We start from the raw sequence: 13,179 nt of genomic DNA on the forward strand, positions 1-13,179 counted from the left end.
CCCCCACAGATCTCACACCCTGCATGCTCAGCTGCCAAATGAAACAGGACCTGCTGGTAGGAGCTGCAGCTGCAGGGGCAACTGCCACACTGCAGTTCTGCTCCATGCCCACACTGATGCTGGGACAAGGGGCTCTGACCTATGAGGGCACCTGGTCCCAGAAACCACTCGGGGGGTGTGATGGCTTGGGGGAGGGGAAGAGGGTGTGTGTGTGTGTGAGAGTGAGAGAGAGAGAGAGAGAGAGAGAGTGAGTGAGAGAGAGAGAGGTGGGGGTGGAGGAGTGCTTCAGGTAGAAGAGGCCACCAGAGCTGGACTTAGAGCCCCTCTGCCCCTCTAGAGCAGCCTTTGCAGGGGGAGGCCATACCGGAAGGGAAGGGGCTTGTCCAGCCCAGGCCTTGAGTCCCAGTTGAGGGCTTTTCAGGAACAGCATGGGGATAGCTAGGACCTGGACACAGGTGCAAGGTGCAGAATAGGAAAGGCTGATCAGAGCCACAACGCCCTGAGGGAAACATCTGCAGCTGAACTTATGTTCTGGTGCTGGGACAGAGCTGCTGCCAGGAGGGAGCTAGTGGGGGCAGGCAGGGGCTGTGGGTCAGGAGTGATGGACACTTGCGAGGCTGTGGGTTGGGAATGAGGGGCAAGGGCAAGGGCAGGGAACCAGCACATCAGTGCGACTCAGCGTCCCACATTCTGGTGAGCGAAGTGGGAAGGGGCAGCTCTGATTTTTCTATAATAAAAAAACCCGAAAGCAAACACCAAAGTGTATAGATATTTAAAATTAATATTATGATGATGATAGTGGCACTGGTAGGCTTCCAAATTGCTTTACACTTGTAAATATGTCAGTAAAACATTGCTGAACTGATCTCTCTATATATAGTAGTGTTTCTTTTTAATTGTAGAAGAACATGGATTTTGAATATTTTAATAAGAGAATTTGGGTTTTTTATAAGAGAATTTGCAATTTTTAAACAGGAAATACCAGGATCCCTGCTGGTGAGGCAAGTGGTGGGACCCAGGCAGAGAAGTCTGCCCAGGGCCAGCACCAGGGACCCAGCTGGAGGGTAGATGAGGTGGTGGACCTCCTGGCTATTTGGGGCCAGGAGGACATGCTTTGACAATTTAAAGTGGGCCACTGCAAAAAAGACATCTTCTGGACGATAGCTGCCCAGATGGCAGAGAGGTAACACCAGAAGACATGACAGCAGTCCCACCCAAAGGCCAACTGTGCAGCCACGGCCCACTGGCAGCTGGCCCAGAGGTGGAGGTGACTCTGCTGCAGTGCCCATACCAGAGCCCAGGGAGCCATGTGGTCCCCATCTGGGTCTGGCAGGCACACAGCCCCCAGGTCCAAGGAGGCAGATGCTGTTGCAGGTGGCAGCAGGTCACAGCCAGGCAGCAGCCCCCACTGCCTGACTGCTGCAGTGGGTAGAGGGTGCAGGGGCCACTCTAGGTTAGGGCCACTTCAGCAGTCCAGCTGGCACTATAGAGGCTAGTGTCCCCAGATGCCAGGGCCAGGCCTCAGAAGCTCCTGTCTATTTGTCCATCTGATTACCATGGGCAAGGCCCACCTGGCTAACTAGCAACCCCTTTTTATGGGGGCTAATGGTCAAATGGAACAATTAATTTGTTGGGACAACTAATGAAAAAAACAGGATAGAGGTATTGTGTGGGTCACAGGGTCAAAAAGTGAAAAAAAGTGTGCCTGAGGGAGAGACCGAGCACAGCCCCCCGGGCCATCTCAGAAGCTCCTGAGGGCAAGTAGCCCTAAGCTGCTCACCAAGGCAGCTTTTTATACTGCTGGGGCCAGCCTCTAACTCGCTGTGGCTGAAGATCCAGGAGGTGCTGAGCAGGGTCAATTTGCCCCAAGTGGCACAATTTGTCCCAGAGCAAAGTGCATGTTCAGGCACATGTGCTGAGGCACAAATCTCCAACACAAATTTGTGCTGCTGCTATTTGAGCTGCTACAAGCACACATGCCTGCATGTGAAGACGCACCCTGTTTGGTCATAAGAGTTCAATAATGCATTGTGCATCCTCAACCCCATGGAAACCCTGAAGTATATAACATATGGCATTGCAAGCATCCCAGAAGAAACTATTAGATCTGTTGATATTCAGCCCAGATTTTGTGGGGTATCTGAAAAGGAGCCTCTTAGAAATCAAAGCAGTAAGGGAGAACATGTATGCAATTCATATCTAAATGGGTTCAAAAAGTCAAAAATGCTGTGGAATTTTTTGTTTGTCTGTTTTTGGTTTTGGGGGGCACAGTCAGGGGAAAAGAATTTAGGATACTGTTACACAGTAGGACAGCAAAAGGCTGTAAATCACTGTAAGATACCAATACTACACATTATGGGTGCAGCAACGCAGATTTTTGGAGCCAATACTGAATGCCAATTTTTAAGGAGGCATATAGGCCAATACCAATCTGATTTCTGATACCAGTCTGGCAGCATGGAGATCTGTGTGCAGCTGGTAAATCTGGTGTGGTGGAAGAGGAACGGAAAGGGGAGGGGGTGGGATGAGGCATGGGAGGGATGTAAATCAAGACCCCCTCAGTGAGGGAGGAGTGAGGCAGGGGCTGGGGCAAGAGCTGCCCAGCCATGGTAGGGTGAGCATGGGACATGACCACAGCTTATCCAAGGGGTGCAGGGAGGGGAGTGAGCAGCTCCCACCATTGCACGCCACTGGTCCAGGAGCCACTAGTCCAGCGGATTGTCAGGCACTTGCCTGCTCATCTGGCGGCTCCCACTGCTGCTCCCACAGCTCATCCGGGAGGGCATGAGGGGGCGTCTGCTCCCAGATCTACATTGGGCGGGGCAGGCTGGGGCCACAGCTGCACCAAGCTCTTCCTGGCAGGGTGGGGCTTAGTGCAGGGCTGGCAGCAGCAGCGCTGGGAGGGGGCTATGGGGAAGGCTACAGCAAATTTGGAGGTGGTGGCAGCCCCCCCTGTAGTCCCCTCCCAGAGCCAGCACCACCAGCTCCACACACAGCCCTGCCCCACCAGGATGAGAGTGGTGCAGCTCTGGCCCCAGCCCACCCCACACAGAGCACACGCCCCCTCCATGCCCTCCCGGATGAGCCGCCAAACCAGCGGCTCCTGGCCAAGTGGCACACAGTGGTGGGAGCCACCTCCCCATGCCCCCCAGAGAAGCTGCAGCCATGTCCCATGCCCACCCTGCCCTGGCTGGGCAGAGCTTTCCCCAGCCTCTGCCCCAGTCCCACTGAGTCACTAAACTCCTCCCTCATTGCGGGGGCCTTGATCTTCCCCCCACATCCCTCCCCTCCCCCCTCACCTTCCACCACCACCAAATTTACCAGCCACATGCTGCTCTCCAAGCTGCCGGGCTGTGCTCCTCACTGCCTATGTGCTGTGCTGCGGCTGCATGCATGCATGGGCCATTTATCAGTCAAATTATAAGCCTGATATGGCCAATTTCTGATACAGATAATTTTCTTTATATCAGTGCCAATCTGATATCAGACCAATGTATCGGTGCACTTCTACTACACATTAAAGTTAGGAACAACTCAGTTGAAGTCAGAGAACATGCAACAAATTTATCCTCTGGTTAAATAGGATCAGAATCTGACCATCTGAACTTAAGCCATTTTTTCATTCAAATACATATTCACTCTACCACTTTTCATCAAAATAGAATGCAAAGGTCCATTCCAATGGAATTTAAGGGCAGATAGTGATACTAATTCAATCCATTCTTGTATTTACCTCATTTTAGAAATGATCTTAAATCAAGTTCCCCTCTGTATAAACTTTCTCCTTCTTCTCTCCAGGTTCTGAAATGCTCAAATAGCAAGTTCAAATGTTCAGACCTTAGACTTTTATTGTTCGCTAGACTCTGAAGTTCTGGAAGGAATGACAGCCTGTCCATGTGCTCACACATATGTATACCTATACACAAGCTCATTTTCATATTATTTCTAGTGCTGATATGCAGACTTATATTCCAAACAAATTCCCAAGAAGCTTGCACAGTTTTGAATTGATTATTTGAATCCAAAATCCAGCCTTTTCATGTTATTTTATCCTTCCCAAAAACTGAGGTTTACAATGGGTGCATCTATGGGAGATGCTACATTGCTGTAACAACGAGCTACAGTAACATATCTCATCGCTGTGCTGATGTAGCTTCAGCAGGCATGAACCAGGATGCCAATGCTTCTGTGTAGTAGTTCATTACTACTGTGCAGTAGGGTCAGAATCGACCCATGCACTGCTGGACCTGTGCAGTAACGGGAGTTACTGAGCAGTCATTTAGTACTTGCTTAGCACAATTTACTGAGCAGTTGTGCACATGTGTAGACACACCCAATGAGAACCAAATTGTAATTTAAGTCTGCATCAAATCAATACACTCATAATAAGCTGAATAGTTTTAAGGAGTTTAATGACTCAGTTGCCTAGAGCATTTTTCTGTTGACCGCTGCAAGTCAACTCCGGTTTACATTCTAGTGACTCAGGTCACAATAGCATTATATTTGTAAGCTAAGCAATCTGGAGAGATGCAGACAAATTTAGCTCCTGATAGGATGCAGAGGTTAAAATGCTTAGGCTGCAGAGGTTAAAATGTTATATAATTCCATAAAAGCAGGAATATATATTGCAGTGAAATTTTTGTTTGCTTTGATCTACATTGCTCGATACACAGCACAGCAGCTGTTCTTTCAGTTGACCCAGACGTATTGTATTTATAGTACCCATTTTACATACACAGTATCTAAAATTCACACATTTCTCACATTTTCCCAATTTTGAGCTTAAGTAAGCACTTTTATTTTTTCTAACTTCTACAGTAACTGAGACAACGGTCCTGCAGAAAACAGCTGGTATTTAACAACCTTTTTGATGCAGCTTTGAGGGCTTAGCACCTTTGAAAATTTTACCTAGGTGTCTAAATATAGAGCCTAACTTTAGGCTTACATTTTTGAAGGTATGAGTCTAGATTTTTAGCATATAACATATTTCATTCAAAGACTGCAAAATCAAAAAGTAAGGAAATGTCAGAATGAATATTCCCTGTGCAGTTTGCTCATGTCCTTGTGAGTTATGGATATGACTTCAAAATTAACAGTACAATACATGCACTTTTTAACAAACAGCCTACAATATTTTTATTTTAATACAATTTTTCATTCTTATCTTGATATATTAGATATATTAATGGCTAGAGGCAGGAGAACTTATTTCCTTCCTAATATTGTATATTTCATTAGGAATGAAATCTTTAGAACTGCATACTTCCATTGTTTTTATTTGTGTGGAGACAGACTGATTGCTGAATGTAATAATCAAAACCAATATCAGTATACAATAGATCCCCCCCAAAACACAAAGATAAGGGTTCTTCAGCTCTACAGTAGAAACAATGAATAGAAACAATATAGTTTTGAAAATAGCCTCTCATTAGAATTTACAATTCCAGAGCCAAACCGGATACTATATAGAGACTCGCAGCAAACATTCTTGGTTTTTACTGCACAAGGTCAAATTTTCTAATAATGCCTCAGAGGTGTGGACTCTGTCAGACTGATAGGTTTATACGATATATGGGTGGTATGTTAAAAGACCTTACTTTAATTGGGTACGTTCTCACATTGGGAAGTACAGGTCATCAAAATTTTGTTTACTAAAATATATACATAATCAATACAACCATTATGTTATACTATCCATATATTATTAGATAAAAGTATGCTTTTGATTTTCCTTTTAGTTTCCTGCTACACTATATAGTCCCTCAAAGACCCTGCCAATAAACATATGACCAGATTCAAAAAGTACCTAAACACCTAATATCCAATTTAGGCAGCATTTAGGTTCCTAAGGCTAAGTGAGCTATCTGAGCCTAACTGCTGAGAAGCCTGAGAATTCCTACATGCTTAAGTTTACACTAGAAATTAATTCATTAACCAGCCAGAAAACCCTACATCCTTGGCGTTGAATAAAGCAGGGTTCTCAAGGGAAAAAATAGTGGTGAGCCTTGGAAAGAAGCAGTCTGACCTTCAGACTTATGAGTAATGGAGACAGGAGGACACTTGGTCAAACGGCAGAAAGTTGCTAGTCCTCTCAAACAGAGGAAAGGGAGTGCAAGTGTGGTCCCAAAAGAGCTGAATTACTTGGGAGCTGGTAGTCCTGTTATATGTGATACAAAGACAGTTAATGTAGTTCTAGAAACATTTATAAAACGTCAGTATCTGGTGTTATTTTCATGTTCCCTGTGTAGAACTGTAAAAGTTAGTAGCTTTTGAGTTGATGAACAAATGTATCAAAATCTGATGAAATTACACTCATTTGTGTTACAAGACATTCCTCTTAATATAGCTTTCAATGTGGCATAAACAGTTAATTAACCATTCTGACTTTCAATACAAAATGCAATGAGGATTTTTCTTCAAGTTTTAAGTGGAGAAAAATGTAGCTGTTTCTTAAACTTCATCCCTCTCTCCCCTCTCACTCCCCACCTCCTGTGAACACACATAGATCATGTCTGCTTCTGACCGTAAATATACAACCATGCAATAGAAGAGCTAAAATTAACAAACGAGTCCAAGGAACAAAAACAGCTACCAAATGTATCTTGTTAGACTGCTGTCAGAGGACAAGATTTTTATCAAGAATGTTGTTTTTCAGAGGACACCAGAATAATTTCCTTCTAATAAATTTCCATCTTATTCAAAGAAGCTAGCATTCTGCCAGCAAGAGTGAATCTCCCAGGAGTATGGCTCAGTCAGCTACCCTACCACTGGATTAGATGTATGCACACGTTTCAAAATACAGCGAGCAAAGAGATCCTATACAAGTGCATTTGGGTATTTTTAAGAACAGAGTAATGGTAAAAGCTTGCCATATATTTTAACGAGATTAGGTACTTTGGGTTATTACAGACTTTTCCTTTTAATTCAGAAGAAGTGAGTATGAATAACTTCCACATTCCCTGCAAAGGGGAAAGGGAAATATTGGTCTAAATAGGGATCTTTTCTCCCTATGAATAAAAGCATATTTCCATACCACATTACTTGCAATGCCTCTTAAAAATCTATTTTCTCCCTTTAAAAGGTTTTCAAAAAGAACTGCATGTCTTAGGATATTAGGCATTTAGTTCATTCAAACAGTGGTAATTATAGATTAAATCGCTTAAATGCAAAAGTCTTTTTTTTTTTTAATTTGCCGCATCAAACATACAGTGTGCCCTAAAACTGAAAGATTTGGGTACTGGGAACTACAAGTATTTTCTGTAAACCTGACATGCAAAATGTGAGATGAGGAACAATGTGCCTCTATATAGAGATCAGCAAATGCATTTAAACCCCAAAGTCCCTCCTCCCCTCCCCCTGGGGTCGGAGAGCAGCCTCATTTGAACAATGACTAATGGAATGCACTGCAATGTGTGGGGGGTTGAAAGAAGAAATACTATTCAAGCCAACAAACTCATTTCATTTGTGATTTAGGGGGGGCACTGCACCTTTTCCCTGAACTTCTCCTGGGAAAGAATGAATGGCCATCTCAAGGTTATGCAAGTACTGGTATTTTGGAGGAAAACTACACTGGGTTTTCAAATAAATAAATAAAGGGGCATGTTATGTCATAAAAATACAAAGAGTATTTTTGTATACAAAAATACAAATCCAGTAAGAGACATTCAAGACTGGTGGCTAGAGACATGAACCTTTTCATGAATGAAAAAAATACATAGTTAAATGCATGAAATGGTAACGACAACTACAATACAAGGGATGAGCTTGCTTTTTAATATGAGAAACCTAGGGGAAAGCAAATGAAGCATTCTGATTTTTACAGAACAGAGAAGACTAGATAATTAACATACTGAAGAATGCTGAGCTGCCAATTGCTCCATCTTCTCATGTTGACAAAGGAATGCACGCACACATATACATATAAAATATGTACGATATAAATATACTCATATTTATTTTTAAAGAAAGAAATGTTTTTAAAAGGAACAGAGAGAAATAGAAGCACTGGCATTCCTCAGACATATCCGTTTCCTTGTTCCATATCTCTGTCCCTTCAGTAATCAAGTTGTATCCGAAATGTTATTGCATTTTTCTAAACCTTCAAGTTGCTATTAAGCTCCACTATTCTCAACAACATTATGGAAGTACACACGTAGCAGCAAAGCCTGGTGGATGCAGAGAGCTCCTCTTAATTTAATAAGGGTTTTTAAACTGAATGCTATGCACCATTGACTATGCAGGAAAGCTATTTTTGCTGCAAAAGTTCCCAGCTCATGAATATCTTTGTACGCTTCTCTGTACAGAGCCTCCCTCTGTGCCCCCTTTTCCTGCTGAGAGGGTCACATGGCCACAGGAGAGCCTGACCCCCTGTTTACATTTCAGCGTACAGATTACACAGTGAAGAATAGTACTACAGTTGGTTACCGCTTCTAATTATTAAAAAAAAAAAAAGAGAGAAAGCCTTTAAAAGCTGAGTTTGTGTAAGTCTCTTTCTCTCGTTCCCTCTACTTCTCATTCTGTCTTCTACATGCAGCTTGAAAATATTTTTAATTTGGTACACAAATTCATTCATTCTTCATTCTTCAGTTTGGATGCTTCTAGTGCAAACCAAATACACAACAGTCACAGCTTGGTCTTATCCAAGATTGTGCCTTTCTTTTGAAACCTTGCACCATGAAATGCTTATAAATTGTTATATCCATTTGATAGATGAGTAAACTCAGGTAGAGAAGTTGTAAGTCCAAGATCACACAACAGTCAGTGACCAACCTTGGAATACACTCTTTGGAGTACTAGAGAATAGTTGCCTGGTCTAATTATTAGGCATGCCTACCTCTCCTTTCTTATGGTGGCAAAAATACTTTGTGATGTCTCAGTAGAAAGGCTCTTGAAATATGATAGCTCTTGGGGAAAAAAAGTGCTGTAAAGAGGCGCTATTTCAAATTTAGAAAGATGGTACTAGTGAGATTTTGTTCAGATTAAATCTAAATTGAGTGGATTTCCAATGTGATCAAGAAACAGCATACTGAGGGAGAGACTTGGAGTCACATCCTCTGGGGATTTATGTGGTTATACCTCCAGATGATTCTGTAACAGTCAGAAAATGAGCTACAAAGGGTTCTATTCTGCCCTCATTTACACAGCACTTAACTCAGATTGTCATGCCATTTAAACAAGAAAGTCACATCAAATGCCTTGCTCATTTAAAATAGTTCATATTATATGTTCTCCGAGCAAGATCATCTCATGCAACTCAAATCATGGTACATTTATGTGAGAGGGTACGGGCTTTGAAAAACTGGTGAAGAGATTAAAATAGAGACCATAAAGAAACTAAGCCAAATTCTCCATCCTTTGATAAATATACAACTAAATGAATGTTGTATGCAAAATATATAGCACTTTTTTCTACTTGTATCCATATAACTTGGTGTATGTACATTGTATTATAGTTTATATGTAAATGTAAATGTACAACACCCAGTGTTTTAATCTGTTGGAACATTCAGAATGCCATCCTTTAAGATTGTGTCATATAACTTGCTATTCAGTATATATGTGCATTGCCACATCTTATATTCACGGTGTATTCAAAAGGTAAGCTATTTCCTCAGACCTACATGTGTAACACGACTATTCAAAAGACAATATTTGCTGATTATGAAACACTTACCAGATAGCATTGTTTCCCCATACTGCAGTGTTTCAGGTTCTACTGAACAGTAACATGCCAAAAAGATGAATATTGAATGGGAGCTATTACACAGCCTGTATAGCAAAATATATTCAGCCTTTCATGAATATTCTTTGCATTTTATGAAGCAGCCTGTTCTATCACCTACCAAAGATGTCTACTTTCTACCAGGGAAACAAATATGCACCAGACAACTGTAAGAAAAGGTATATTTGAGCATGTTAGCCATTTACAGATACTGATTAGTATACAAATTATGCCTAAATTTCCATTGTTTTCAGTTACCTTTTCAAAATACAATATTTAAATTAAGACATGGTGCCAGGTAGAATGGTGATTATATTCTGGGGATAGTACTGGGGCTCCTTCTACACTAATATAGGCACACACATTGCAATTAAAGTCACAATATTTGTGAGCACAAAAATTTCAGCCTCTGTCACCTCTGAATGCTCTTTTCTTTGCAATTAATCAAAAAAATTTGGGGTATCTATCTGACCTTTTCTAATTAATGGCTATTTTGAAATGCTGCTTTTATATGTGTTAGTTGCTTTTAGAACATGTCTCCTTAAGAATCATTTTCTGTATGGAAAATATATAAAATTTCTGGAAAATTGATATATTGAAATTTTGCATTGCCACAGCTGTGAATTGTCATGTGTTACCTTAATAATTATTTTATTTATCTGATAAAATTGAACTGAAGGTATGGATACTTTAAAATCTATGGTGGGTATATCTACGTGTGTGCTTTACTGTGCATTAGATTAATTTAATGAGAAATATAATTTAATGAGGAATAAAATCCCAAAAGGTTCAAAATGGTCTTTTTGGGCTTATTTTGATGCTTGTCTAAAGTTTATTCATGCTAGAACAGTTTGAGGAAAAAAGGTGAATTATCATTCAGTTTTGAATATGACTCATTTGTTCTCATGACCCATTATTTTCACTATCTGCAGATGTGTCTAGTATAAGTAGTTTCTACAGATGTAGCTGTATTCAGTAGAAATACTTTTCAGATATATACCAAATTGTAAAGGGCTATGGATAATTATTCAAATAAAAGAAAATTTCAAGTTTGTAGAACTGATTATAAACTGATTCTTAGAATTAATCCTCCAATAAAAAGAACAGAAATAATATTGTGTCACTGGTGTCTGACCAAAAGTATAAGAATAACATGAGATCTGTGAACTAACTACAGTAGCAAATTTTCAAGACTGCTGAACATAATTTATGAATGAAAACTGCAGAATCACCAATTATAACATTCACCATAATTTCTACAACGAACTCTAATCTATGGTCTAGTAATCTTGATGGAAGAAGCACTCCTTTTCTCACAGATATTCTCATAGTTCACTTTTAGTTCTATATGTCATTTGGAAGTAAAGAGGCATGTCAAGGTGAAAAATAAAATGAATTATAGACAGTAAGAGCCTGACTACAATTCTTCTAACCTAAAACAATTTTTAATTTGGATTCATTTGAACATTGGGTGAAAGGTTGGAGAATTTCTTGTGTTCAAACTTGTTCACCTCTCTCAGTTATACCCTTACAAATGTGCTAGAAGATAACCACCACAACAGTAAAACTTGTTTCTATTATACTCTTACAAACTTGCTTGTAGATAACTACCAAAATGGTATAAATGCCTGGTGAACATAACAGCTATGGAATGGATGAAACATTCTTTTTCTCACTTCTTCTCTTTTATCAGGAATTTGTGCAAATGAAGGTATGTTTGATGCTTTCTAAACCTTTTTTTTTTCCACAGAGGCATCAGAACTGCTTGTCTGGGCCATCAGCATCCTGGTACTACTTGGTCAGCCTAGAAACCAACTTTATTTTTCTGTCTCCAAAATATTACTAACTTTACTGACATCAAAGAAGTTGCGTACCCTTAACACAATATAACGAAAAAGGCATCTAGCTGCACTGGCTTCATGTTTCATTGTATTATCACATCACAAGTTTCTGCACTGATAGAACAAATAATATATCCCCTATGGAAAAAAGGGAAGACAACTGTATATGATGTTCTTTGAAAGCTCTGTAAATACACATTAAGTACCAACTGCATTTCACCAGGACAATACAAGCTACCATGACAGCAAAGTCATAAGGTCATGTATTTTTAGCAAAGATAATAGAGAAGAGAGAATTTAAAGTTGCCCCTGGGGAACATGGGTGTGTAAAGCACATGTTGGAGATATTTCAAGGTAGGTCCGGCTTTGGTCTTCACTGGGAGGACAATACAGTTGACATTTGTTTACAACAGTACCTGGCAAGAACCACAATCTCTTACCAGCAATGTTTCTCCTGCAAGCTTTATCAATATCATGTATTCAGATGATACTCCTTGTAGCAACCCCCCCCCGTTTTTCTTTCTTTTTTTTTTTTTTAATGCATTCTTTCCTCTTCCCTAACCATTTCTAACTTTCTTTCTGACCTCTCTATCCCTTATAAGTACTTATTAGTAGTATTAGGTAAGCTAAGTTCTTATATGACAAGCCCCTTTTTTATATTGTAAATAGTGTTTTGCTAGGTTTGTACTGATTGTTACTGTTGTATATTGTATTATTATCATTTTTGTTCTGGTTTTTATTGTTTCATATGGATATTGTATGGTTTAGGCCTGTGTCTGTAAGTGAACCAAGGTAATGTCAAGTTTCCATTTTGTATGTCAAGCCTCCATCTTGCGTCCTCTGCCCAGGCATCCACTGTGATGTAACTGTGTGACTCATGTCTACCCCTCCCATGTAAATTGGTTCCTGGATGAATGGAAGTGCTTGAGAATGAGTGAAATACAATGGTAGCAGACTCTACTGAATGGCCTGTAAGGACCGGGCCATCACCTCACATTGCTTCATCCAGGAACGACAGACCTCACCCAGGAACAGAGACAAGAACCCAGCGTTTGAAAGACAAAAGACCCTGCAGAACCAGCAACTCTACCATTGTACCTCACCATTACAGACACCCGAATCTCATATCCCTGCCTGGAGCACACATGCTCAGTACACCAGGGGCTGACACTTGCCTGGGCATGCCTCCTATCACTAGGGTCACACAAGGTCTGCCCCTATAAAAAGGGGCAGTGAAGACAGACCCAGTGGGAACGCCACTTCTATCTGAACCAGACCAGCTCCATGTCACGCTGCCTGTCCACCCCAGAGGCACTGCTGGCAACCCCCTCTGGACAACACTGAGCTGAAGGAGACCCCAACTGGCCATCGAGGACCAACTTTCAGCCTGGGATAGGTAGATATCACCTGCACATTTCCTCTTCCAATTTGGACTCTCTCTCTCTCCCGCCTCACAGACTTCAGCCCCTGCACCAAGCCTCTTTAACCCTTGCTCCCAGTGTGTGTGTGTGTGTGTGTGTGTGTGTGTGTGTGTGTGTGTGTGTGTGTGTATGCGCGTGCGCATGCGCAAAAGAACCAATAAGATATTGTGTCACCATCTCCCCTGTTCAATAAAAC

Source organism: Alligator sinensis, unplaced genomic scaffold (assembly GCF_000455745.1).
Source record: "Alligator sinensis unplaced genomic scaffold, ASM45574v1 scaffold466_1, whole genome shotgun sequence".
In the NCBI taxonomy this organism is placed as follows: Eukaryota; Metazoa; Chordata; order Crocodylia; family Alligatoridae; genus Alligator; species Alligator sinensis.